Here is a 24,674-nt window from a genome sequence, read left to right on the forward strand (position 1 = left end):
AGGGGGTCAAGAGCAGCTGTGAAGAGGGGCACCCTGCTGCCCTTTCCACTTGGCCGGGCGTGTCCCCACACCCTCCACAGCCTCAGCTCTGAGGCTGAGGTCACCCACGGCCCTTCCCCGTGTCCAGGATGCCCTTGGAGTGATGGATGACTTTGTAAAGCTCCGTCGTCCTCCTCCTCCAGGGAGGTCTGTTGACAAGTTTTCTATATCACAAGCCCCTTTGTAATTGAGGACATTAATTTATTTCTCCGTCCTGTTAGCTCCATGCTAAGCAGGTCCCAGTCCTAACCCTTCCAAGTTTGTGTTTGCCAACCATTAATCATCTCCATCTCCCGCGGGCCCTTTCCAATAAAAGGATTCGTTTGGTGCACCTGGAGGAAGTTGTCCACCGTCTCACCCACGTCTATTCACAGACAAACGAAACAAGGGCAGATTTTTTAAAGAATCATTCCCAGCCTAAATGACCGTAAACAACTAATTTTCCCTGCCATCCAGCACGCGGCTCCCACTGCGTCCTGGCAGGGGCGGCTGTGGTGGCGTCTCACACCCAGCCCTTTGTTCCCAGCTGCTGCTTAGAGCAGTCTGGCCTGCGTCCAAACCCAGCTACCTGCTTCGGCTCTGACTTAAAGTTCCCGTTTTCATTGTGGGTAGTTTTTGAGTAAATGAGCGCAAGCTGAGGAGGAGGCGGCTGGCTGGTGAGCTGGCTCACGGCTGGCCAGTGTCCCCACCCCATCCCTGGGAAGCCAGCCCTTCATCATTTGGGTCTCAATGAAGCCTGAGGCTCCAGCTGCCCCACTGTGCCCATGGCCTGGACAAGCTGCTTCTTCCCAAGTGAGACACACCCTCAGGTCTCCAGCGTCACCCAGCGGCACCGGGAGAGGACCCCTAACATGAAGTGCTTTGCAGCAGTGAAGAAAGCAAAGTGTGCTTGGGTCCTCACCCTGGGGATCCAGAAGGCAGGCAGGCTCAGTGCTGGGTGCCCAAGACCTCTGCCCATTCACAGAATCAAAAGTTCCAGGAAAACCAAGGAAAAGAATCTGTTTACTGAGAGGTTTTTATCAACTGCTGTTTCCAAGTTCAAAAGAGTAGGAGAGATTGATTGAAACCCATTTACCTAGGATCATGGCAAAACATACCAAGGTGTGGAAGGTCAGTATAGGAAAGGCGGGCTGTGTGGATGGCCTTCATCCATCCCCCCAATTTTATTGTTAGCTCATCCATCCATCTACCTGTTCATCTACCTGTCCATCCGTCTCTCCATCCATCTACCCATCCATCCACCCACCCACCCATCCATCCACCCATCCATCCATCCATCCATCCACTCATCCATCCACCCATCCATCCATCCAATCAACCACCCATCCATCCATCCAATCATCCACCCACCCATCCATCCACTCATCCATCCACCCATCCATCTACCCACCCATCCATCCATCCATCCATCCATCCACTCATCCATCCACCCATCCATCCATCCAATCAACCACCCATCCATCCATCCAATCATCCACCCATCCATCCATCCACCCATCCATCCACCCATTCATCCACCCATCCACCCATCCATCTACCCATCCATCCACCCACCCATCCATCTACCCATCCATCCACCCACCCATCCATCTACCCATCCATCCACCCATAAATCCATCCACCCATCCACCCATCCATTCATCCATCCATCCATCCATCCAATCAACCACCCATCCATCCATCCAATCACCCACCCATCCACCCATCCATCCACCCACCCATCCATCCATCCATCCATCCACTCATCCATCCACCCATCCATCCATCCAATCAACCACCCATCCATCCATCCAATCATCCACCCATCCATCCATCCACCCATCCATCCACCCATCCACCCACCCATCCACCTACCCATCCATCCACCCTTCCATCCACCCACCCATCCATCCACCCATCCACCCATCCACCCATCCATTCACCCACCCATCCATCCACCCATTCATCCATCCATTCATCCACCCATCCATTCACCCACCCATCCATCCACCCATCCATCCATCCATTCATCCACCCACCCATCCATCCATCCATTCACCCATCCACCCATGCACACATACACACACACACCCAATCCTCTCTTCCTCCCTCCCTCCCTCCCGCCCTGAGGCGTCCTCACTGTCAGCCTCCAGCAACCCAAGGACCTTGTGGTTTGGGATGCTGTGGATCTCCTGATTTTCTCTAGACCTCACATTGGGGGGCCCCCACCTAAGGTTTGGGGACCAAGAAAGGCCATTCTGCTGCCTCTGCCTGGTTCCGCGACTCCCGCCCCTGCTGCAGAGCTCTCCAAGGTGCTGGAGTGAGTTTGCTGGGACGAGGGGTTAAGAAGTCTGGGAGAGAAGGTGGTACCTGGCACCAGGTGGCAGCATGGGGGAGGGGAGAGGCGTGCAGAGACCTATCAGAGCCCAGGTGAGTGGATGCTGGAGGGCCCTGGCACTGAACTTGGAAGAACAGAGGACGTGGGCCCTCAGCAGGAATGGGGGACAGAAAGCGCTGCTGATTTCATGGGAAGGTGACTGCTTCTCCTTGGGCTGTAAGTTCACGAGCTCAGGGACTGTGTCTGCCTTGTCTCCAGTGTACTCTGATGCTGGCTCTACATGACAAGAGGCAACCTTTGAAATGAAGAAATGCAGTCGGGTTTGTACTGAACCTGGGGGCCCATGAGCCTCCCAATCGAGCAGCTGTGTGGCCGATAAGAGCACCCACCTGGGCTCACAGAGGAGGCTGCTCCACCAGCAGCAACATCAGATCTCCAGCCACATCTCCAGTGTGGGACATGGCCCATGTGCTCCCTCTCCAAATCCGAGGACAGTCCCCTGCAGCTTCCTGGTGAGAGGAGGGTCCCTTTCCTGTAGAACATCCCTGGATCAAATCGCACGCTCTCCACCCTAAGGGAGGGGGTCACACCCACCGCGCAGACGCACAGGCTCTACTTGCAGTAGCATTCTTGCTCTGGAATCCTGGTTCCACCACTTCAGACTCCGAGCCTCAGTTTCTGGACCTGAAATTTGGGAAGGGTCCTAACTGCCTCGCAAGGGAGCCGTGAGGATTGGATGGAATGACATGATGTGTGTTGCGTGCCTGGACCACACGTGGCTGAGTGGGGCCTCAAAATGCCTGTGCTATTACTGTCTTTGGGAACTGAGCACCCAGGACGTCTATGTGTCACCATGGCAACCGAGACCTCAGCCTGCCTCCTCCTCAACCAGGGAACAGTGTGTCTTCTGCCGAGAGCGCCCTGAGGGAGCTGCCATGGGAACCAGCTCATTGACCAGGAGGTACTTACCATTGTGAGTCTCCACGTGCTTCTGTCCCAGACAGACAGAGAACATCACAGGGTGAGCCCATGGGTCTCCCACCTGCCACAGAGCCTCCTAGGTTAACCTGTCAGAAGGACCAAGTTGAGGGATGCAGAGGCTTGGGGGATAAGACCAGAGCAGGAACTGAGGGGCTGGTGGTTAATCGGAGAGGAGCCAACCCTTGGGTCCTGCATGGTCCTGTTTGGCCACCGTGTCAATCAGACATCACGGTAACCAGACAAAAGAGGCTGCTGTCCACGCAGACAAGGGACCTGGGGTCACAGAGTTTGGACAGCCTCCCCATCCATCTGTCCCTCTAGGGACCCAGGGAGAGCCAAGGCCAGGGCTTCCTGACCCCAGAGCCCAGGCGGTCTTCAGAAGGTCAAGGATGTCTGGCTGTCCCAGGCAGGTGGGGCCCCACAGTGTCCCTTGAAGAGCCAACAGGAATGCCCACCCACTGTGACTGCCAAGCCCTCACCATTCAGCTGCACCCCTGGGTGTCATAGGTCAGGTGGGAGAGGGGCCGGCACTCAGGCCCCTGCTCCCGAATCAGGGACCACCTTCAAGGTGGGCTCCAGCGGATGGAACAGAAAGACCTCTGGACTTGGCTGGAATTTCAAATGTGACCTGTGATCTGAGCCGGGAAGGAGGAGCGGGTAGGGGTTGGCCAGAGGTCAGAGGCCCCAGGCTGCATTTCAGCAGGAAAAACAGGAAGGGCTCCTGAATAACGGAACAGCCTCACATTCCGTGTGTAGCTCACGGGCCACGCTGGGGGAGAGCGCTCACGGGGCAGGGCTGCCCGGGTCCTGCACGCAGCGGCCAAATCCAAACCAGCAAGCGCAGTTCTCATCAGGCGCGTCTCCGGAAGAGTCTCTCTGTGTTGGTAGAGCTGCAGCCTCGACTAATTAGTCACGTCACCTATACTCCCTGAGCTTTTGCTTAAAAAAAAAAGGTGTCTTTCTTTCCCCACTGGATTTATTGTAACTGAGACACACGGCTCCCACCACCGTCCTGGCTGGAGGTCATTGTGCCGCGAGGGCCTCTCAGGTGCCAGGCGTCTGTCACCACTGCCCCGCCCCACTCCTCAGTCCAGGGGCTCCGCTGCTCCTTGGCAGGTGACCGAGGTCAACATCACAGGGATCAGTCATGGTGACACCATGTCCTTGGTAAGACGTCATAAGAATGGCAGTTTGTATCTGGTCCCCACACCCCACAACCCGTCTCATTGTGAGAGAAACACCAGACAGATCACCATCGAGGGACAGCCTATAAAATGCATGCCCAGGGCTCCCCAGCACTGCTGAGGTCATCAAAATCAACAAGAGACCTCTGAGGAAGAGTCACAGCTCAGAGGAGCCTAAGGAGACGTGTCTGCTACATATAATATGGGTCCCGGATGGGATCCTGGGCAGAAAAAGACATCAGGGAAGTACTAGATGAAATGAGCAGGACCTTCAGGGCCATCTGAGGGGCAGGAACTGCCCCCACCCCACATCCCCCTCACCTCTCGTTGTAGAAGAAGTTCAGCCTCCCCGGCCTTCCTTGAGTTCCAAAGAGCAAATTTAATCAAAGGAGGAAGGAAAATGCAGAAACAAAGGAAAACAGCCAAACGAGACAAAATTACAGTAGTCTATCCATAAAAGCGAAGTTACAGGCCTTTAATTCCTCCTTCCCAGGTGGCGATAGTGGTAAAGAACCCACCTGCCAACGCAGGAGACATGAGAGACATGGGTTGGATCCCTGCGTCGGGAAGGTCCCCTGGAGGAGGAAATGGCAACCCACTCCAGTATTTTCATCTGGAGAATCCCATGGACAGAGGAGCCTGGTGGGCTACAGTCCATGGGGCCACCAAGAGTCAGGCACGACTGAAGTAACTTAGCATGCACACAAAAGGCCTCTAGATAATATCATGAGTCGTGTCCTTCAGCTGTCACGCAGATAGTTTTGCAGATACTGAAACCCCCTTCAGGTGGAGAGGTTAACTGCATGCTGCCCATCAGCACATAAACCCCAGACCTGGCGGAACCAGCAGGCTGATGCCTGAGATTCCCGAGACATCACCAGTTACCTCCCCAGCACCCAATCAGAGGACTGTCCAGGAGCTGACCCTCTCCCTCACCCAGTCTTTAAAAGACCTTCCCTGAAAGCCCCGGGGAGTCTGGGTCTTCTGAGCATGAGCTGCCCCTTCTCCATCCTTGGCCCAGTAATAAACGCTGTACTCAACCTTCACCACCCCTGGTGTCCCTGGAGGGGCTTTGCTATGGCAGGAACCCAGGCTTGGTTTGGTAACAAAAGTAACACACAGGCTTCTTCAGTTAACCACAGTGTATAAATATTGTTCATCAACTGTAACAAATGCACTATATTAGTGCAACATGTTAATAACAGGGGAATCTAGGTGTGGTTACACAGGAACTCTGTACTCTCACAATTTTTCCTGTAAGTCTAGAACTGTTTTAAGACAGAATGTCAATTTTAAAAAGTCCATGCACAGATATGGCTACTGAAATGTCACTCATGACAAAGGGATGGCTCTGTAAAGGATGAGACGTCCATGCAATGAAATACTACACAGTCCTGTAAAAGGACAGCTGGGAGCTCAGCTAGAACCAAAAAGGGTCAGACTTTAATGTTAGCTGGAGAAGAGGAGAATTAAAGTCCATAAAGACAGGATCACAACTCTACAAAAATACCACAAGGAAAATGGTTGGAAGAGGAGTCGCAACAAGTGCCCAGAGCCCTTTCCTAGAGGTGGGGCTGTGGGCTCTCCAGGGACCAGGAGTTGCTTCGTTGAGAAGTGGGCACACACAGGAGCATGGTAGGCCAGCTTGGGCAGAGCACACGGCGATTCCTGGATGGGACTTATTATTTCAGGAGCGCAGCAGGCATGATACTAGGAACTGAGCTACAGCCGCTTCTGTATTTATTGCCCTTGCCACCAAAGCTGTAAATCCTCTGGCCTCATTTTGCTAAACACGCGGCCTTTCGAACTGCAAGTGTGCAAAGTGTGACTGCCCAGGCCCCGAGAATGGGATTTGGACTGGACACTGTCCAGATGCTGCCCGGCTTTGTCACTCTGCTGGGCGAGGGCAGCGAAGCCGCCACGGCTGACAATGATCTGCACGTAGTATTAGGAGGCGCGGCTGCTCTGCCCGGAAGATTAAAAATTTCGGGAGAGAATCCAGGTCTTGTCTGACATGACACTCTGGAAGCCAAAGCTCAGAAACTTTTGTGCTCGGTTGTAACAGGATAGCACGCTGCAGTGGTTGCCGTAATTGCTGAGCCCTCCTCCCAGACACGTGCTCCCAGAGTGCTGCCTCCATATGGTGAGCTGCTGGGCGGGCGGGGGAGCCAACCGGGACACCCATGGACAAGAGGGACTCACCCTCCTGGCCCCTCCGTCACCCCTTCACGAGGCTGGGCCTGGGGCAGGCCCCTCCCCAGCCCAGTGGGGTCATCCTCGGCCCCCGCCTGGCTTTGGGCAGGGGTCTCCTCACATCTGTGTGTCGTGGCAGGAGGGTGACTGTGTTCACCCTTCAGGTCGCCATCAGGACAGCATTCAAAGGTCCGCAGAGGGTCAGCCCTGTCCTGGAAGCCTCACACGGGGCTCCGAGGGCTGCACAGCAGGCTGGCAGTGGCCCCCAGTGTGAGCACATGTGGATTTTGAACACTGATGTTGCTACAGGGTATTGGAGTCCAGGCTTCCCCAACATGAAGAGAGTCCAGGGACCAGGAAGGGCATCCCCTTGGGCATGACCAGCGGGTTTTCAGATGACAAGATGGAAGGCAGGTGTGTGTCCAGGTTTGGGGCCAGCACTGGAGCCCTCAGGCCGCAGCAGCCTCTCCATAGGTGTGAGAACAGACAAGGGTCCCCCTTGTTTGGACGCCAAGGACAGAGGCAAGGTGGACAGGGAGGGGCCCCCACCCCTGCACAGGGAAGATGGGCGGGGCAGGGGACCAAGATCAAGCCTGAAGCTTCCAGAAGGGGACGCCAGGGAAAGCGGAAACTCGGGAGGGCGGCGGGAGGGAATAGAGTGGGTGGCAGAATGGGGTCTGACAGCCTGCTCTGTGGCCACCAGGAGCCTGGGGAGCAAGGCGCAGGCTGGGGATCCCGGCGCTGCCTAGTGAGGCACCATTTCCTGTACGTTCTTTTTTTAAATTTATTTATGTTAATTGGAGGATAATTACAGTATTGTGATGGTTTTTGCCATACATCAACATGAAGCGGACACATACATATGTCCGCCCATCCTGAGCCCCCTCCCTCTGCACCCCATCCCACTGGGTTGTCCCAGAGCACCAGCTTTGGGCGCCCTGCTTCAGGCATCAAACTGGCACTGGTCGTCTCTGTTACATACGGTAGTACACACGTTTCCGTGCCGTTCTCTCAACCACGCCTCTCTCACCTTCTCCCACTGGTCTGTTCATCCGTCTGCCTGCATCCGGCAGGTGCTGGTTCCAGATCCCGCCCCGCAACCTGCCAAGGCCCCGCCCCTTTCACAGACCCCGCCCCCTCAGACCCCGCCCATCCCAGGACCCCGCCCCTTCTCAGACCCTGCCCCTCCCAAGGCCCCGCCCACTCCCCAGACCCCACCCCTTTCATAGACCCTGCCCCTCCCAAGGTCCCGCCCCTTCCCAAGGCCTCACACCCCTCCCCTCTATCGTCCCGGCGCCTCCCCAGGAAAGAGTGTATGAGCAGTTGGGTAAACACAGAGAGAGGGGGAGACTGCTAAGAGAAGAGACAGACGATAGATTAGCAGACATTGATGACAGGTTAAATAGATGTAGACAGATGCGTCTCTCCACGTGTGCAGATATAGACGCATCTTTGTGTATGTGTCTGTGTGTATGCATGTATGTATCACGTATCTTTCAGTGTTCGGGGACTATGAGCGAATACTTGTACTTCTCTTTGCTAAGACTTTCAAAATTTGCTTTGGACTAAAAACAGACAGCGTTATTTAGGACAAGTAGACAGAGCACAGCCTCATATTGATCAGGTGCAAATGCGTAGGTCACAGGGCCTAGGGCACAGGACACGCTCCAGACCGACAAAACCGAGACGCAGATTGGAGCCTTCCAAGGCGAGGCCCTCACACATTTCCGGGTAAAGATGGGACAGCCTCAGCTCCAAGGATCCGGACACAACGCAGTGTCCAGGGACTTGATCCAGGGCTCCCGCTGCCTCTCCAACTTCACCAGGAAGCTTCTTCCAGAACCTGGCTTCCATCCCTCAGGGAATGGTCCTCGGACCCACTGTGGGGGCCTCTCTGGGATCCTTTCTGTGTGCTTGGCAGCTCCTCCCCCGTCCGAGAGCGGATCACACAGCCCTTGGTGTGACCCACAGCACTCTCTATGTAAAACCATGTACTTGTCTTCTTGGAACCTTCTGGGAGCAAGCAGGCTTGTCTGGAATGGGGGCCACATGTCTCCTCGTGTCATGCTGTGTCTTGTGAGAAAACGCGGGGCCTCAGGGAAGGTTGCCTGGAGCCTTGTGATGGAGCAGGACCCCTCCTTCTTGTGCAATCCCCCCACCCAGAGAGAGCCCTGGCCCCCACAGACAGCACCCCGTCCTGTAGAGAAGGCCCTGCCTGAGGCTGTAGGCCAACAAAGCTCCTTTCCCCTGCTCCCTCTGGCTGGGTTGTTGGCACGGAGACACCCCCAAGGCAGGGAAGGAAGCAGGCTGCCTGCGTCCCTCACAGCCAGCAGGGCTCAGGCCGGGTTCTGCCTTCTCAGTGACCGATGGCCTCACCCAGCTGTGGTCCCCCCAGCAGCTGTGGCCTTGAACGACTCACCCTCTGGGCCTGACAGGCTGGAAGCCAACCCTTTCCCATATGGCCACGAGCTGGGACCAGAGCTTTGGACAAAAGAACCCGCACTCACGGCACCACCTGCGTCCTTTCCTCTGTGTGTACAAGGATGCCCACACATCAGGGATCCCCTGGTGTGACCGACAGGCCAGGCTGTTCACCTGCAAACTTCAGGGCTCATAACAGGTTTCCCAGTGAGGCCAGGCCCGGACGATGCTCAGGTGGTGGAATGAACACCCAACGTGCAGACTCGGGCTTAGACAGACCTCAGCTTGCACCCTCACCCAGAGTGGACCGGGGCTGCTCCCTCCCTTGTGGGGCATCCTGCCCGTCCACTGAGGCCAAGCCTGGAGGCGCCGCTGCCCAGGCAGGAAGGGAGCTGGAGGCAGGAGGCAGGGCACTCACATCCCAGCCAAGCACTAAGCCAGACCCTGCGGGTCCCTGTGGCCCCAAGACCAGCCCCCCTTCTTCCCTCTGCACCCTCCAGTGCTGGCTGCCTGAGCCCCCAACTTGGGCACCTTTGGCTGACCAGCAGCCAGAGCGCAGCTGAACACAGATGGTCATGGCTGTGCTGGAGGGAGGGAAGACCAAGCTTGGCAATGCCTCGTGCAGGGAGCAGCATTGGGAGGGGTGGCGTGCAGGGGACACGAAGCCCACTAGCTCGAGGGGGGTCAGGAAGGGGGTGGCCAGGTCACCGGGTGTGACACTCTCTGGCTTCACCAGCACCAAAAGATGTGGGCATCTGACACCCGTCCTAGAGCTCAGACTCGGACATCCCTACCTTCCTGCAGGGACCTGGTTCCCACACACCATCCACATTGAAGCCGGCCCAGCCCTCTGTGATGGCTGACTCCACAGCCAGGCCTTGGACAGGACTATGGCTGCCTGGTCCCAGGTCAAGGACGCCTCCCTGCTTGAGGACACAGCCCAGTGGGCATGGTCAGAGGCCCCGGGCAGCATCCACGCCTTGCCCAGCCAGTGGCATGGGCACTCTGCTGAGCGCAGTGGCGCCCATGGTCTGGGTCATCCTATGGCATACTGGAGGAGGCGGGTGCAGTTGGACTTTGGGGACAGAAAGAGGAGAGAAGGAAGGCGCAGGGTCAGCCATCGCTCCCTCCCCCACAGCAGAGCGCCCTGCAGAGGATGCTAGCAACGCGTGGAAGAAAACTTAGAAAAGAAATGCAGATCAGTTCACGGGTGCATACATAAATAAGGAGGCTGGGAGATGACTTGTTAGAGAAAGAAGGGGTCTGAGGTCCCCGCACTTAACTGGTTCCTCCTGGATCACCTCCCCGAGGAGCGCAGCCCTGAATGGTACAGGTCCTGGGTTCTCACCTGAGTCTTCAAATCGGGGGGAAGGGGCTGGTCACCCCAGTTCTCCTCAGAGGCCCGTGTCTCTGCCCAGACTCAGGAGCCGGGGCGAGAGTCGGTGTCAAACATCACGACAGGCGCCTCTCTGGGGACCACGGGCTCGTGAACCGGGAGAGACTGGTGTGAGCGTGACTGTCCTCGTCCAGGGAGGGGGACTCCACCTGCAGGGTTTCCCAGGCAACCAAGTCACACCCCTCTGGGCTCCTCAAAGCCACCCGCCCCGCTTTCATTCCCAGTAAACCACTGGGGCGGGGTGACGTGAAACTTTGTCTGCAGTGAATGATCTTTTACTGAAGACGCCCCGTCTGCTGCAAGGGGATTTCTTCACCATAAACAAAGAAATGGGCTTCCCTGGTGGCTCAGACGGTAAAGCTTCTGCCTGCAGTGCACGAGACCTGGGTCTGATCCCTGGTGGGGAAGATCCCCTGGAGAAGGAAATGGCCACCCACTCCAGTACTCTTGCCTGGAGAATCCCATGACAGAGGAGCCTGGTGGGCTGCAGCCCATGAGGTCGCAGAGTCAGACACAACTTCACTTTCACCTTCACTTTCGCCCTGAACCCGTCTGCTCCTGGGCTCGCTCACGATCCATTCATTGGTCGAGGTGTGCGTCTTTGCCCCGAGGTTGTGCCGTCTCTTTCCCTCAGGTTCGCAGTGATGATGATGTAATGACGCAGGCGTGCGGCCCCAGCGTCTGCAGGGTCACCCTCAGCTCTGCCCTTCCAGTCAGTAGATCGTCAGGTGATTCAGAATCAGCTTGTCGACGTCTAGGGGAGGAAACAGCCCAGCGTACCATGGAGGCTGGATTGGGATGTGTGTGTTGCGTGAGGGCGAACTGGCCTGCATCCCTGGGGCGAGCGTCCCTGGGCTCACCTTTCCGTCTGGCCGCCCACCCCAGTACTCTTGCCTGGAGAATCCCACGGACAGAGGCGCCTGGTGGGCTGCAGTCCACGGGGTCCGAAGAGTCAGACACGACGAGCAACTAGCACACTTAGCTTTCTGATAAAGGGAAATACAGATAGAACCATTCACTGTAAAGTAGAGAGAGAAACCCAGCTCGTTCCCCAGCTTTGCGGGGGATCGAATCCCATGGGGGAGATGGAGAAAGTCACATTTAGATGGAATGTTCTGTCCTCCCCCAGATTCGTTGGCCCCGAAGGTGCCACAGCCTTGGGGAGCACACACGGGGACTCAGCACCCTCTGGGCCAGGAGCTCGGGAGCCCACCCTGGCTGGCCTTCCCCAAGCCCTTTGCCCTTGAGCCCAGCAAGGTCAAGGAGCCGCTCCCCACCTGTCACCTGTCGGGAGAGCATGGGTGAGGCTGTACCTTCCCGCCTAGAGCAGCTCCTGTTCCCAGGGGCCAGGCATTTCTGCGGAGATCTCCTGTGGCGGGTGTGGGCTGGGCGAACCCCACTCAGTGCTGACGAGCAGGTGGGCCCCCGAGGGGTCGGCCCCCGTGGAGGAGCCTTCCCCACGGTGCTGGATATGCCATATTATGAAAGGGACACGTCTATTCTTCAGCTGCTTGGTAAATTATTAAAAAATCAGCCTTCCATTTCAAAAGTGATCTAGAATGATGAGCTCAGTGGGGGGAAAATGCTGCCAAATGTTTTCTTGTTAAAAACCCTGATGTTTAAAAAAAAAAATGCTGTAATATCTTCACGAAGAGCTGAAGTGGTCTGACCGGGTCTCCAGAGTAATCTTCTTAAAAGGTTTTCAATAATTTTAGACTTTTATTTGTTACGCGTTTGAGTCACTTTGGAAGCTCAGCATGGTTTTTGGTTTGGGATTTTATGAGTTTGTTTAATGCCCACTGTCTGAGCATTTCCAGCCATTAATTCGGCCACTTCCAGGGGCCACCGCGGCCCATTACCTCCGCCCTCCCCTCCCAGCAGACGCTGCCTCTCCCTTCTGCCCACTGGAGACCTCAGCACTCACAGAGAGGACCCCTGGCCTTGCTTCCAGCTCGCACCCCCATGGAGGTCAGGCCCCCGCTGGCTCCCAATGTCCCCCTCTCCTCAGGCACCTGTTAGGACCCCAGATTCGATTGCCTAGCATCCTGGGACGTCCTGGCCGCCTTCACTGTTGGCTGAAGCTCAGAGCACCGGGGACCTTGTGGGCCTGGTTCTCTCGCTCCCTGGGGGCACTGGGGGGCAGGGACGTGCAGGCCGGGAGCCCCTTGTCTGGCCATGTGTGAGGCCAGGGCCTCCCGTCCCCAGGACCGGGCGAGTGAGGAGCTCTGCCCGCCTCCCTCTCCTCTCTCAGCCTCCCTGCCTGGCCATCCCCTGAAAGACCCAGGACATGGACCACGCAGCCTCTCACGGTGGGCTACACGTCCCGGCCATTCACAGGCCTGGGGCTGGCCCAAGTCACTCAGCACAAAAGCCTCGGGGCCCAGAGCCCTGAGACAGTGAACGTCTGCTGTTTAAGCCACGGCTGGGGGTCGGGCACAGCCAACCCTGTGCAGGGCAGACCCGCGTCCTGGGCCTCTGAGTTATCATGTGGGCAGCCCTGGCCTTGGCTTGCCCCTCTCTCCTCCACGGCAAGGGCAGCTGACCCTTCCAGGGGTGGCCAGCTGGATGGGAACCAGCTGCGTGTCAACCTGTGCAGGGGCGACCCTGAGGCAGCGGCTGTCCTGGGCCCACTGGCCAGGTCAGCACACAGCAGGGGCTCGGCCCAGGCCCCCAGGCAGCTCAGAGGCTGCGTCACCAGCCTCCCTAGGTCTTCAGAGACCTCCATGGGGCCAGCAGGCCTGTCCTCCTCCCAGAGAAGTCTGGTCCTACCGCTAGAAGTTTAGTGAACCCATGGCCACGAAAGAGGTACTGACCAGGGACCCTGACCGAGCGCTTGAGTGCCAGGCGCTGTGGGCACCCTGGGGACACAGCAGTGAGACAGGGCTGCCCCCACCCCTATGGGTGCTCAGAGCTGCCCTGACTGGACAGGTGGGCTTCTGGGAGGAGGCAGCTCGGGGGCAGCCGTGAGGGACTCAGAGGGGCTTGCTGGGGGTCTTGGGGGGTCCAGGGAAGAGAGAGTCCTGGCCCTGCGAAGGTAAAGGGTGTGCAGGCCCCCAGCTCTCAGAGAGGGTGCAACTCCGCACTACGGGTGTCAGGAGAGCTGGGGAGGGGATGGGGGAGACCCCACGACCACGACCCGGGCTTCCGCGTGGGCCTCCCAGGCAGGCTTTCATCCCGTTCAGACAGGGGAGGCAGGGGGGCGGGAGGAGCCGGGTCAGGAGCCTGTGTGGGGGCCGGGCCCCCCTGAAGCCACCCTGCCCTGGATGTGGACCTCCCGCCAGGCCTTTCTTCAAGACCTCCCCCCGACCCCTTTTCAGTCTTGCTTCTGGGGATATTGCCCGGCGGGAATTCAGGGGAACAACCCCGGAGCCCCAGGCAGGCTCCCGCTGTCCCGGACAGATGGGCCTCCTACTTGGGGGGCAGCCCCACAGCCAGACACCCACACCCCACACGGCTAGGGGGATCGAGCCACGTGCTGGCCGAGCAGACACCCCCACAATACGGCCATCCCCGATGGTCAGGCTGGCCTGGCAACTCCCTGTCCTTTCAGCACTGAGTCAGCCCAGGAACCCGCTCTCCTGGGCACGGCCTTCACCAGCCAGGGGACAGATCAGAGGAGAAAAGCCACAGGCCCGGAAGGAGCCTGGGGCCACGGCCGCCTCCGCGAGCCTTTGAAGGCAGAATTTTGCACGGGTTGGCGTTTGTTCTCAGCAGCAGGCAGCAACATCGCAGATGCTAACTACTCTCAGATCTGCTTCAAGCAAAGGGACAGAACTGACTTAAAAGCACCCTGGAGCCCCCGGCAGTGGGTGGGTGGTTTCAGCGGGGAGGGGTCTCTGGGGCGTGCCCTCTTGCACAGCAGCACTTCCAGCCTCTCTTCCTGGGGGCAGCACGGCCCACGGGATGTTTGCCTTCTTCCCTGCTCTGCCGTGCAGGGAGCCGCACTCCAGGTGAGGCAGTGCGGCCCACGGGATGTTTGTGTTCTTCCCTGCTCTGCTGAGGAGGGAGCCATGCTCCGGGTGAGGCAGCGCGGCCCACGGGATGTTTGCGTTCTTCCCTGCTCTGCCATGCAGGGAGCCATGTTCCGGGTGAGCCGTGCCAGGGGTCCCAGCCGCCCTGCATGCATGGGTTCGGGCAGCAGCTGGACCACCAGACAGGACGTAGGAGAAGTGCCATCTCAGGCTGCTCGGGCCGCAGGGAGCCTGTGATCAGGGTGACAGGTGATGCTGCCCCTGAGAGAGTCTCTGCTTGGTGTAGACACGGCCTTCTTCCATGTCCTCACCTGGGGGCGGGGCTCTGGTTCCTCCGCTTCTTAGGAAGCCCTGGTCCCATCAGGGACCCTCTCATTGACCCTGATCACCTCCAGAGGCCCCGCCTCCCAACACCATCACCTTGGGGTCAAGGCTTCAACACACGACCCTGTGGGGACAGGGAGCCACCAAGCGGCCAGGGTGGCCCCTTCTTTCGCTGAGCAGAGCGAGGGGCAGACAGGCCCCAGGAGGGCAGCTGGGCCGTGAGGTCAGGGGTCACAGCCGCCACCTCCAGATCTGCCTGTGAAGACCTTCCATCCAGAAGGTAGGTGCGTTCCCTTCTTTTGCTTGAAAAGGAATTTGTTGTTGTTGTTCAGTCACTAAGTCATGTCCAGCTCTTCCGGACCGCATGGACTGCAGCACGCCAGGCCTCCCTGCCCATCACCAACTCCCGGAGCTTACCCAAACCCATGTCCACTGAGTCGGTGATGCCATCCAACCATCTCATCCTCTGTCGTCCCCTTCTCCTCCCACCCTCAGTCTTTCCCAGCATCAGGGTCTTTTCAGATGAATCAGCTCTTCACATTAAGGTCAAACCAAACCATCAGGGCTGGGGGGGCAGGCCTGGAGTATGTCCCTGGTGGTGTGACTCCCAGGTCTGACTTGCTGATGGGCTGGAGGGCAGCCACGCACGCTCTCTCCTGGCCATAGCCCGGCTCAGCCCCTGCGTTTGGTCTGCACGTTCACTGGCGGCAGCCTCAGAAGCAGTGGCAGCTCATTGCAGAGGCCACTGTGCTGCAGCTGCAGACACGAGCGATGATGCGCGATGATGCGCGGGGCCCCGCCAGCCGGCGGTCGCAGGTGCCTGAGCCGGCTCCTTGCTGACGGCCTCCCTCCCCTGGCCCTCCAGGAACCGGTGGCGGTCTCCCTGCCTTGTTAACAGGTCTGGCCCCCAGGGCCCTGCAGCCTGGGTCGGCCGAGGCGCCGGGCCAGCCAGGGCCTCGCTGTCCCATCTCCTCCCGAGACGCAGCCTCCTGCCGCGCGCCCATCTGGATGGCATCTGCACGCGCTCTGTGCGGAACATCGACCAGTGTTCCGTAAACTCGTGTTTTTTTCTCTCAAACGGATGCCGCAGCACATTCCCCAGGGCTCAGGGGGCCCAGCACCAGGAGCCCAGTTTCCTAGGATGGTGGACCATCCAGCCCGGAGCCCCCCGCTGCCCCAGCCCTCCTCCTGCTCACAGGGCGGTGTCCCCACATCCTGGGGCCCCACGCGCAGCCACGCTCCCAGGGTTAGGGCTTGGGCACCCCTGAGCCGGTTGCCGACCCTGACTGGAGCTGTCCTTCACTCCAGCCCCAGGAAGAAGCCTGGACCCAGACTGCTGCTTCAGCTCCGTGTGCTCGACACTCTAGTAGAAAGCTGGGGGGTCCTTCCTGTGCCCACGGGAGGCACCCACACTGGGGAGCCTCTGACCCACACAGCTTGTCTGAGCCAGTTTGGCTCCGGTCTCACCCAGACCCCTGACCAGGGACGACTCCATCCCCACGCCCTCCTTTATCCAAGCCTGTTGAGCAGCCTCTGGGGCAGCAGCCCGGCCTCGTCCACGTCCACCTCCTCCACCGCTGCTCGCGTCCAGGGGATGCCTGGGGCTGCCCTCTGGGGCCCGCCAGGGGCGGATGGGCTCCTTCGACTGATCCTGGGGCTGCCCCAGCTCAATTCACAGGAATCTAGTCTCCCCTATGACTGCAATCTTCCGAAGACAGGAAACAGCACGTGTGGGCAGATCCGTGGAGCACAGACGCCTGGAACAGAGAGGGTGAGTGGCCGGCGCTGAGGCCGGAGAGGTGGACGCTGTCCAGGAGGGCAGATCCGTGGTTCTGGACCAGACAGAGGCTGCTGGAGCGCCGTGAGGAGAGAGGAGTCCGGCTGGCCCTGCACTTTGTGAAGGACCACTCTGCTTTCCGGCTTCTCTGGAGGGTAGGGGAATGGAGAGGGACACGGGGGCTCCGGAGACATCCGTGCTTGGATCCAGGAGGCACCGTGGCTGGGATGGGAGGAGGGGGTGAGGAGGAGGCGGGGCCAGCAATTACCTCCAGGTGAGGGGGCCGTGAACCTCAGACTCAGCACCGGCTTTCACTCTGCCAGAGGAGCAACAGTAAAGGGCATCTGGTCCACTCTGGGAATTTGGGGGTGATGAGCTGCGAGCCCATCACCCTGAGCCAGGGTAGGAACTGCGGACCCTGCCCCATCACCGTCTCCAGGGACGGGCGTCCAGAGCATCCCTGGTTGTACCTGGGATGTGCCCGAGGCCCCCGTGTTCTTCCAGGAGCCTCCTCATCCTGACCTAGACAGCCCTGCCGACCCCACGTGGTCAGTCACAGCGCTGGCACAGACCCCAGGACATGACAAGCGTGTCTGGGCGCTTCAGAGCGGCAGGATCATCCTCTCTCAGATAGGAGCTGGGGGTCACTGGGGACACCCCATTCACCCCAGGCCTCTCCCCTGCAGCCGCGCCCGTCAGCCCCCCGGCACAGCCTCCATCAAGCCGCCCAGCCGCGCGTCCTCCCTAGGAGTGCTTCCTGTCTGAGCTGCTGATCCAGGCTGGGCTTTGTTGGCTGTTCCCTCTGGAGCCCTGTTGGAGACCGTTTCCTTTATCATTAAATGAAAGCACCAACGAAGACAGAGGAGGGAAGGCGGTCTGTCCTTTTCTCCCTGACTCGGCCCCTCGCTCAGCCCTCGGCCGGAGAGGATGGTCCCCAAGGAGCCAACACAGAGGCGACAAACGGGGAAAACGCAGCCCTGGACGTGCCGTGGGCAGGCAGGCCTGGGCTGGTGGACGCTCCCGGGAAGCACGTTCCTGGCTGGAGCGGGGGGCAGCCCCAGGCAGACGCATGGTCCGCGTGCGCGGATGGAGCAAGCTGAGCGGGGCCCACGCCTCTCCTGGGTGGCCAGGTGGATGCAGCTGGGCCGTCGTCTGAGCGGCCAGAGTGGGAGAAGGGTGAGCCCAGGCCCCAGTGCTCAGGAAGGCAGGCTCGCTGGTCATCCACGGGCAGTGGGGGACAGCCGGTCGCAGGCCGAGACATGGAGAGCCTGGGCAGAGGTTGACGGGATGGGGCAGCGGGCCTTGCTGCCGCTGCCCACCCAAGGGCTCACCAGGTGCCCCCTGGCTGTCAGGGGTTCATACCTGAGCAGGCGGGCTCCTCCAAGAGGGCTCTCCTGAGAGCAAGGATGTGCTCAATACCCGCCAGATAACAGTCTTTCATGGCAGCTGAGCCTTCCAGAAGCACAGAAGATTGGGATTGAGAGCCACGCATCAGTATAGCTCTGGACGATTCTGAAGTCATTCACCACCTATTCATTCATCCTTTCAGTCCAACAAGCCCATCAGACTGTCCACTCGCTGGGCACTGGCTTTCCCGACATCCGATCGGCAGTTTTAAGGAGGCATTTCCCTCCTCCCTGGAATTCCCGCCTCCGACAAGACCTTCATTCAGCCCTCTCCTCCTGAGCCTGGGGAGGTGGGCGCCTAGAAACCTGGGGGCTCCCCTCTTGGCATCAACCTGAGCGCACGTTTTCTGAAATCGCATCCTAACCAGAGGTTAGTCCTCCAGTTTATCAGTTTACATTTACCGCCGTATCCAGTTTACGTGTACAAATGCAACCCTCGTCCGTGCCGTAATTATGCTTTAGTCCGCTTTCTGCTTAGAATCCTTAAGAATTTAGAAATTCTAATTTCTGAAGTATACAGCATGAGGAATGTTTATAAAGTCTACTCTTTTCCAATTCATATATTTCTTCTTCTTATTTTTCCTTAATAGTGATTGCTCATGCGTTATTCAGGATACTCCATTATTTTCTTAACTTCCTTGGTTGAAGGAACACTCATGCTGCCTTAAGGCTGTGGATGCTCAGGAAGCATCGCTTTGGCTCAGTGTCTTGTCTGGAGTGTCGTCAGGAAAACTGTTCAGAAGGGCCGGAGTCTGGACACGAAAGTGAGAAGGGCGAAATCTCCGGCCGGCGCCGTAAGCAAACGTCACTGACGCCCACACCCCAGAGACCAGAGTCCAGTGCGCCTGCCATCTCTGGCTCATATCTGACCTCCAGTTTGCTTCACCGAGTGTCAGACACGACGGTGAGTCTGTCTGGGTGCCGCCTGTGAGTGCTGTGGCCAGGTCACTTCTCTGAGTGTTCCGTCGGTTTCTGACCGCACCTGCTGTGATGCGGGTGGAAGCCTGTATCTTCCTGTGTCCCCGTGTAAACACAGATCCTCACCCGTTCAGGGGCGCGTGTCCGAGAATCACTCCTGTGACGTGACATAAACAAGTTTACTTACACTGCACGTCATGCTCAGATGCCAAGGCCGTTGCTAGGGGTTCACTGACATTCGTTTTTCCAAGCGGCTTCTCCAGTTGTCCTGTGTGTTTTGATATTTGATCATCTGTTGTATATTTTTACTTTTTTTTTACATTTATAGATTCTGTCTCCTATAAGCGTGAAACAATCATTGTTTTCCTTTTTGTTTGCTTGAGGTCTATTCGCTCCTGTACCAATAGGTTCACACAGTCGATCACAAATAACCTTCAGAACATAAACGGCAAATGGCTGCATCGCCTTAGGTCAGCCGGGCTCTGAGTCCCCCCCACAGGGAGCTCCTGCAGGTGTCCCTCCAGGGACTCCCCCACCTGCTGGTGCTGCTGCCCTGGAGTGCTTGCCAGGCTGCAGAGCACAGACTCCAGAGGGAACCAGGGCCGGGTGAGGCCTGACGGTCTAGTCTCAGACTCGGGCGCGGAGGCGGCCGGGGGCCTGGGGCCTTGAAGCCTGCGGCGCCAAGCTGGGTGCTCAGCCGTCTCGGGAGCTGGAACCCAGGTGGGAGGGAGGCACACCAGAAAGAGGCCGCCGTGGAGCCCCGCCATGCGGGGGCTTGGAGGCGAGGCCCTCACGGTGACCCGCGTCCTTATAAAAGGCCCGAGGGCTGTCCCGTGTGAGGACCCAGGGCAAGAGCCCCCTGCAGCCTGGACAGGCGCTCACCAGAACCCGACCTGCTGGCACCTGGTCCCAGACGCCCAGCCCCCAAAACTGCAGAAATTAGCCTCTGTGGTTTCCGAGCATCCCGCCTGCAGTGACTTGTCCTCAGGCCCCACTTCCCCACTCTGTTCGTGCATGGGGTGTATCCCCAGCGTCGGGGCTGACCGTTTACAGAAGGTTATTTCAGTCATCCCACCGCCCTCCAAGCTTCACCAGCTCCAGAGACCTTCTCTCCATGTAATTTCTAAAAGCAGAAACAGGTGTGTGTTTATGTGAGCGCAGACGGGCTGCCTAGACTGATGCCTGACACTGCGCAGGCAGGTCCACGCAGGCATCGCCAGCCCCGTCCTGGGGCCCCCAGTGGGGCAGGAGAGACGCTGGGGGAGCTTCGTGGGGCCTCTGGTCTGGTGTGCCTCCCACTCGACCGAGCTTAGACTCTGAGACAGTTGAGCACGCAGGCTGGCCTCAGGGCCCCGGTCTGCCTGGGCCCTGGGAGATCCACAGCGGGATGGGACGAACGGAGGGGGCACAAGACTCTGTGCCTGGAAGGTCAGGCCTCCCCGGCCCTGGGCGCCCTCCTGACTCTGTCCCTGCAGCTCACAGGGCCCTCCCCCTTGCCCTCGCTCTGTGGGGGGAGCCCCAGAGTTTTCTGGATCCCTGCAGGACACACCCCCCAACCGCACATCTCTGGCTGACCCTTTCTGAGCCCTCTGCCTCCTTGTGGCCATGCAGGAGTGCCAGGCGGGGCTCAGAGACACGCTGTGCCCCATCCTCAGAGGGAGGCTGAAGCAGGTCTGCAGCCCCCGCCTCCCCCGAGCAGTGATGCCGAGCAGGTCTCCCGCTGCTGCGGCCGTCTTGGTTCTGCTGTTTTCCTGTTTATGTAACTTGCTGTTCACGTGGTCTGCATGAGCTCCATGACGATGAGCCCCTGAGAAAGCAAAGATGCCCAAGCTTTACCCCCAAAGGGCAGGTCCACGCGCTGTGGGTGGGAGTGCGTGCTGAGCTCCAGTGCTGACAGCACAGAGCGGGCACACCCAGCCTGGAGCCTCGGCCCCCACCCCGGGCCCTGACCACCCAGATGAGTCTCTGCTGCAGGGTAACTGAAGTCTCCAGCCACGAGGCCTCTCAAAATGCAGAGGGGGCGGGGGGAGTTATTCTGAGATAATAAATCATTTTGTGCTGCGGGTTTTACAAGCTACTGTTGGTTGTCACTGAGATAAAATGTGATCAAACGGTGTCATCCCGTGGGGAAAGGAGCCGGTGATCCCCGGGGTAGAGCCCGCCTCTGGAAGTCAGCTCGCTTCCAACTCCAGAGGGGCGCCCCTCCCTGGCCCTCTGTTTACACCGGCTCTCCACCTACTGCTCAGCCTGCCGTCTCCTGCAGCCTCCTCTGTCTCTCCAGCCATTTCCATTTCACAGGAGCACGATTTGAGTCATTATCAGCTGCTGACAGTCCTTCAGCCTCTGTTATCTCCCCGAACAAAAGCAACAATATTCGATTCACCCTGCTCCAGTGTCACAGGGAAGCGCAGGTGATTAAGCTCTGGGGGCCTCGTTTATACGGATGAAACGCTCGCGGTACAGCTGGCATCAGACACACCCAGCTCTGCTCCAAGCAGAGTCGATGAGCCGGAAGTCCTCAGGCACCAGAATGGTTCTTCGTGTGCGTCCTGGGGCAGATCGGCAGTAAACCCCACCCCGTCGCCCCAGCGTGTCCGGCAGAGCTCCCCGCGCGGGGGGCTGTGTGCTATGCGGGTCCCCAGGAGCAGCGCCCAGGCCCTCGGGCCCCTCCCGAGGAGGAGAAGGGCCACTCTGCACACATGTATCTGCAACTATAGATCTAGAGCCGCCGGAGCCGCCTTCTTCGTGAATCAGTCCCTCAACAGGAATGTGCGGTAACGGCAGGGCCGCGAGGGCTCCCCGGGCATTCGGAGCCTGGTGGACTCGGGGTGGTGAGCTGGCTACCCCAGGAAGGGGTGCACCTCTGAGCGCTGCGACGGCGACCTCGGCCAGGCCGCTGCCCTGGTGGGGACTCATCTCCCGGTCTGCTCGATGCCGGGGCTGGGCTGCTGGGCCCGGAGGTCTCTGCCGGGGCTCAGTTTTTCTTATCTTAATTGTGTGCTATTGACCACTGGCGGGCCGGTCACCGTGGCACTGGCCAGAGCCGGCTTTGCGTATTGATCCTGGCCCTTCTTCCCCGCTGTCAAAGCGAACTTCCCAAAGTGACTTTCGTTTGGCATAAGACAAGCCACACGGCATTGCTGGAGATTAGTTTAACCTCACGACGATGTGGCAGCTTTACAGGTCTGGAAAGGCTGTGGAGGGGTGAGGAGGGGCCGTGCCCGGCCCCCTTCCCTCCTGTCTGGTTTCCCTCTGGACACATCCTGAAGGTCAGCGCCAGGCGAGCGGTGGGGGTCCCGCAGTCACTCATAACTGAACACTAGGCACTTCCCCAGTATTTTTCTCATATGTGCTCAGGAAGGAAAGCTTATAAAGGCCCTCCTCCAGATATGGTCACAGCGGTGGGGCCTCGACACCTGCCTCTGGGAACACAGCTCAGTCCAGAGGGCAGGGAAGGCCAAGGCTGGGGAGAGGGGAGCAGGGCTCCCTGTGCATCTGGGCTCTGAGTTGGAAGGAATCAAGGCTATTTCTGGGCTGAGGGGCTCCTGTCACCGTCTTCAGAGTCAGAGGCCGAGGGACAATAGACAGAAGCCATAGGATGAGAGGGAAGGGGAGGCGTCCAGAGCTGAGCAGGTGAGAAGGGCCCACGCTGTGGCCAGAGTCACCCCAGAGGATGGCAAGCCGGGGAAGGAGGTGACTGCCACCCAGTGCTGGAACTGTGCCCCCAAACCCACGTCAAAGCCCTGACCCGAGGCTCTGTTTGGGGAGGGGGTCTTCAGAGAGGTGACCCAGTTAAATAAGGTCACCAGGGTGGGCCCCAGTCCAGCATGAATGGGGTCCTTCCAGGAAGAGATCGGGACACAGACACGCAGGGGGAGGACTGTGTGGGGACCCGGGGAGAAGACGGCGTCCTCCTCCCCAGGGGAGAGGCCTCAGAAGGAACCAGCTCTGCAGTTTCTCCGTCTCCGACCCCCAGAATGTGAGACAGTAAGTGTCCATGCCGCTGGTTACACAGCCTGAGCTGACCGAGACAGCCAGGGAGGACCAGGTTCTGAGTTACCTTTGATTCCCCCATCACCTGAGAGCAGCTCTCCATGAATGCCTGCTGAGCAAAATCCGCTTGTCCCCTTGTGATGTCACATGTCACTAAGCTGGCTGCCAAGCTTCAGCACAGGTCCTCAGCCCGTGTCCTCAGCAAGCCCGTCACCTCCAGCACAAACAGTATGGAGTGTCTGGGCAGGCACCACCTCCGTTAACCCTCACCATCCACCGACGTCCATTTCTCTGCATGGAAATGCCCGACTCGTATTGACCAAGCAGTTCAGCAACAGCTCCCCCTCGGGAGATGGGCATGTGCCACCCTCTCGAGCTGATGCTGAAGGGCTTTAAGAGAAACAGACAACACTCACAAAGGGTTTTGGTGTGGGTGACGCGTGAGTGTTTACGACAGCCTGGGTGTTTTCACTCCACTGTCCTGTCGTCTCTGCAGAAGGAATTTACCAAAAGCAGCCATGGAATCCCCAGGGGCAGCCCGTCTAAATGTTAGCAGGGGTTATAATAGCAAGGCGTCCCCAGCGCTGTCCGGCTGTTTGGGAACAACCTGGGCACGCAGGTGATTAGGAGGAGCGACGCCTGGGGCAGCCTGAGAACGGCCACCACCCTTAGCGAGGAGCCGCGGGTGCTGGGCGGCAGCAGGGCCCCCTCCTGGGGGAGGTGCCGCTCTTTCTTCCCCACAGCGTGTCAAGGATCAGGAGGAAACGCGGTGCACAGTAGGGCAGGCCCTGGACACCCGTGCAGAGGTGGGCGCTCTGGAGAGCAGCCGGCTGTGAGGTCAGCAGGCTGCAGTCAGGATGCCGTCCACCGTGCTCTCCTGCTCCTGGCTTAGCGGCCACTCTGACAACCCACTTCTGTCCAGACGTAAAACAGGCCAAATTCCTGAGCCTCCAGCCAAGCCACTACCAGTGAGCTGCCGGCGCTCAAGGGGAGCTCACTCATCCTCCAAGTACCCAAGCATCAACATCACGGACTGTGGTTCTCCTTGCCTGGAGGAGAGTCTGTACCCCAAAGGTTATGTGATTTTCTTCTCCCAAAAGCAGGCAGAGAGACAAGAGGTTCTCCAGACAGACGGCTCTCACAGAAGCAGCACCGCCGTCTGAGGCTGACCCGGGGATGTCATGATTCCAGTGCTCTCAGGCCTCCGGTCAGCTGACGCTGGCCCTGCACAGAGCCCCACCGCACGGAGGCTCAGCCCTGGACCTAGCCGGCGGCAGGACAACCCCCTTCCCCTCCTGGGACACTCTTCCTCCTGAGTTGTGTCTCTTGGGTCTTGCTTTCCCCAAGCTCCCATGCTCTCAAGTCTGTGCCAAGCAGCTCTCTGGGGTTTGATCAGTGCGTGGTGATGTGGGAGAGCTGCATTATTATCTGATGAATGTATCATGTGTGCCATTGTACTTGTTGGTTATGAAAAATCAGCGGTTGCCTGGTAACCAAAAATTGTCTGTCAGCTCCCAAACCCCAAGGCTGCAGAGCCAGGCTTGCTGGCTTCTCTGGGCCGTAACTGAAGATTCTGGACAATGTTGAGCAAACCTGGGGATATCAGGGACTTAGGGGCCCTTGTTCAAAGCCAACCCACTTAAGAAAAGCCTCAGGTAAGCAATGTGGCCGTGGTTTGTGGCCACAGTCAGCTTGAAGGGAGAAGAGAGAGCTTTTCCAGGCTGATCTCTGCACGAGTGACCCCACGAGGGGAA

The sequence above is a fragment of the Bos indicus genome, chromosome 5 (assembly GCF_029378745.1).
Source record: "Bos indicus isolate NIAB-ARS_2022 breed Sahiwal x Tharparkar chromosome 5, NIAB-ARS_B.indTharparkar_mat_pri_1.0, whole genome shotgun sequence".
NCBI lineage: Eukaryota > Metazoa > Chordata > Mammalia > Artiodactyla > Bovidae > Bos > Bos indicus.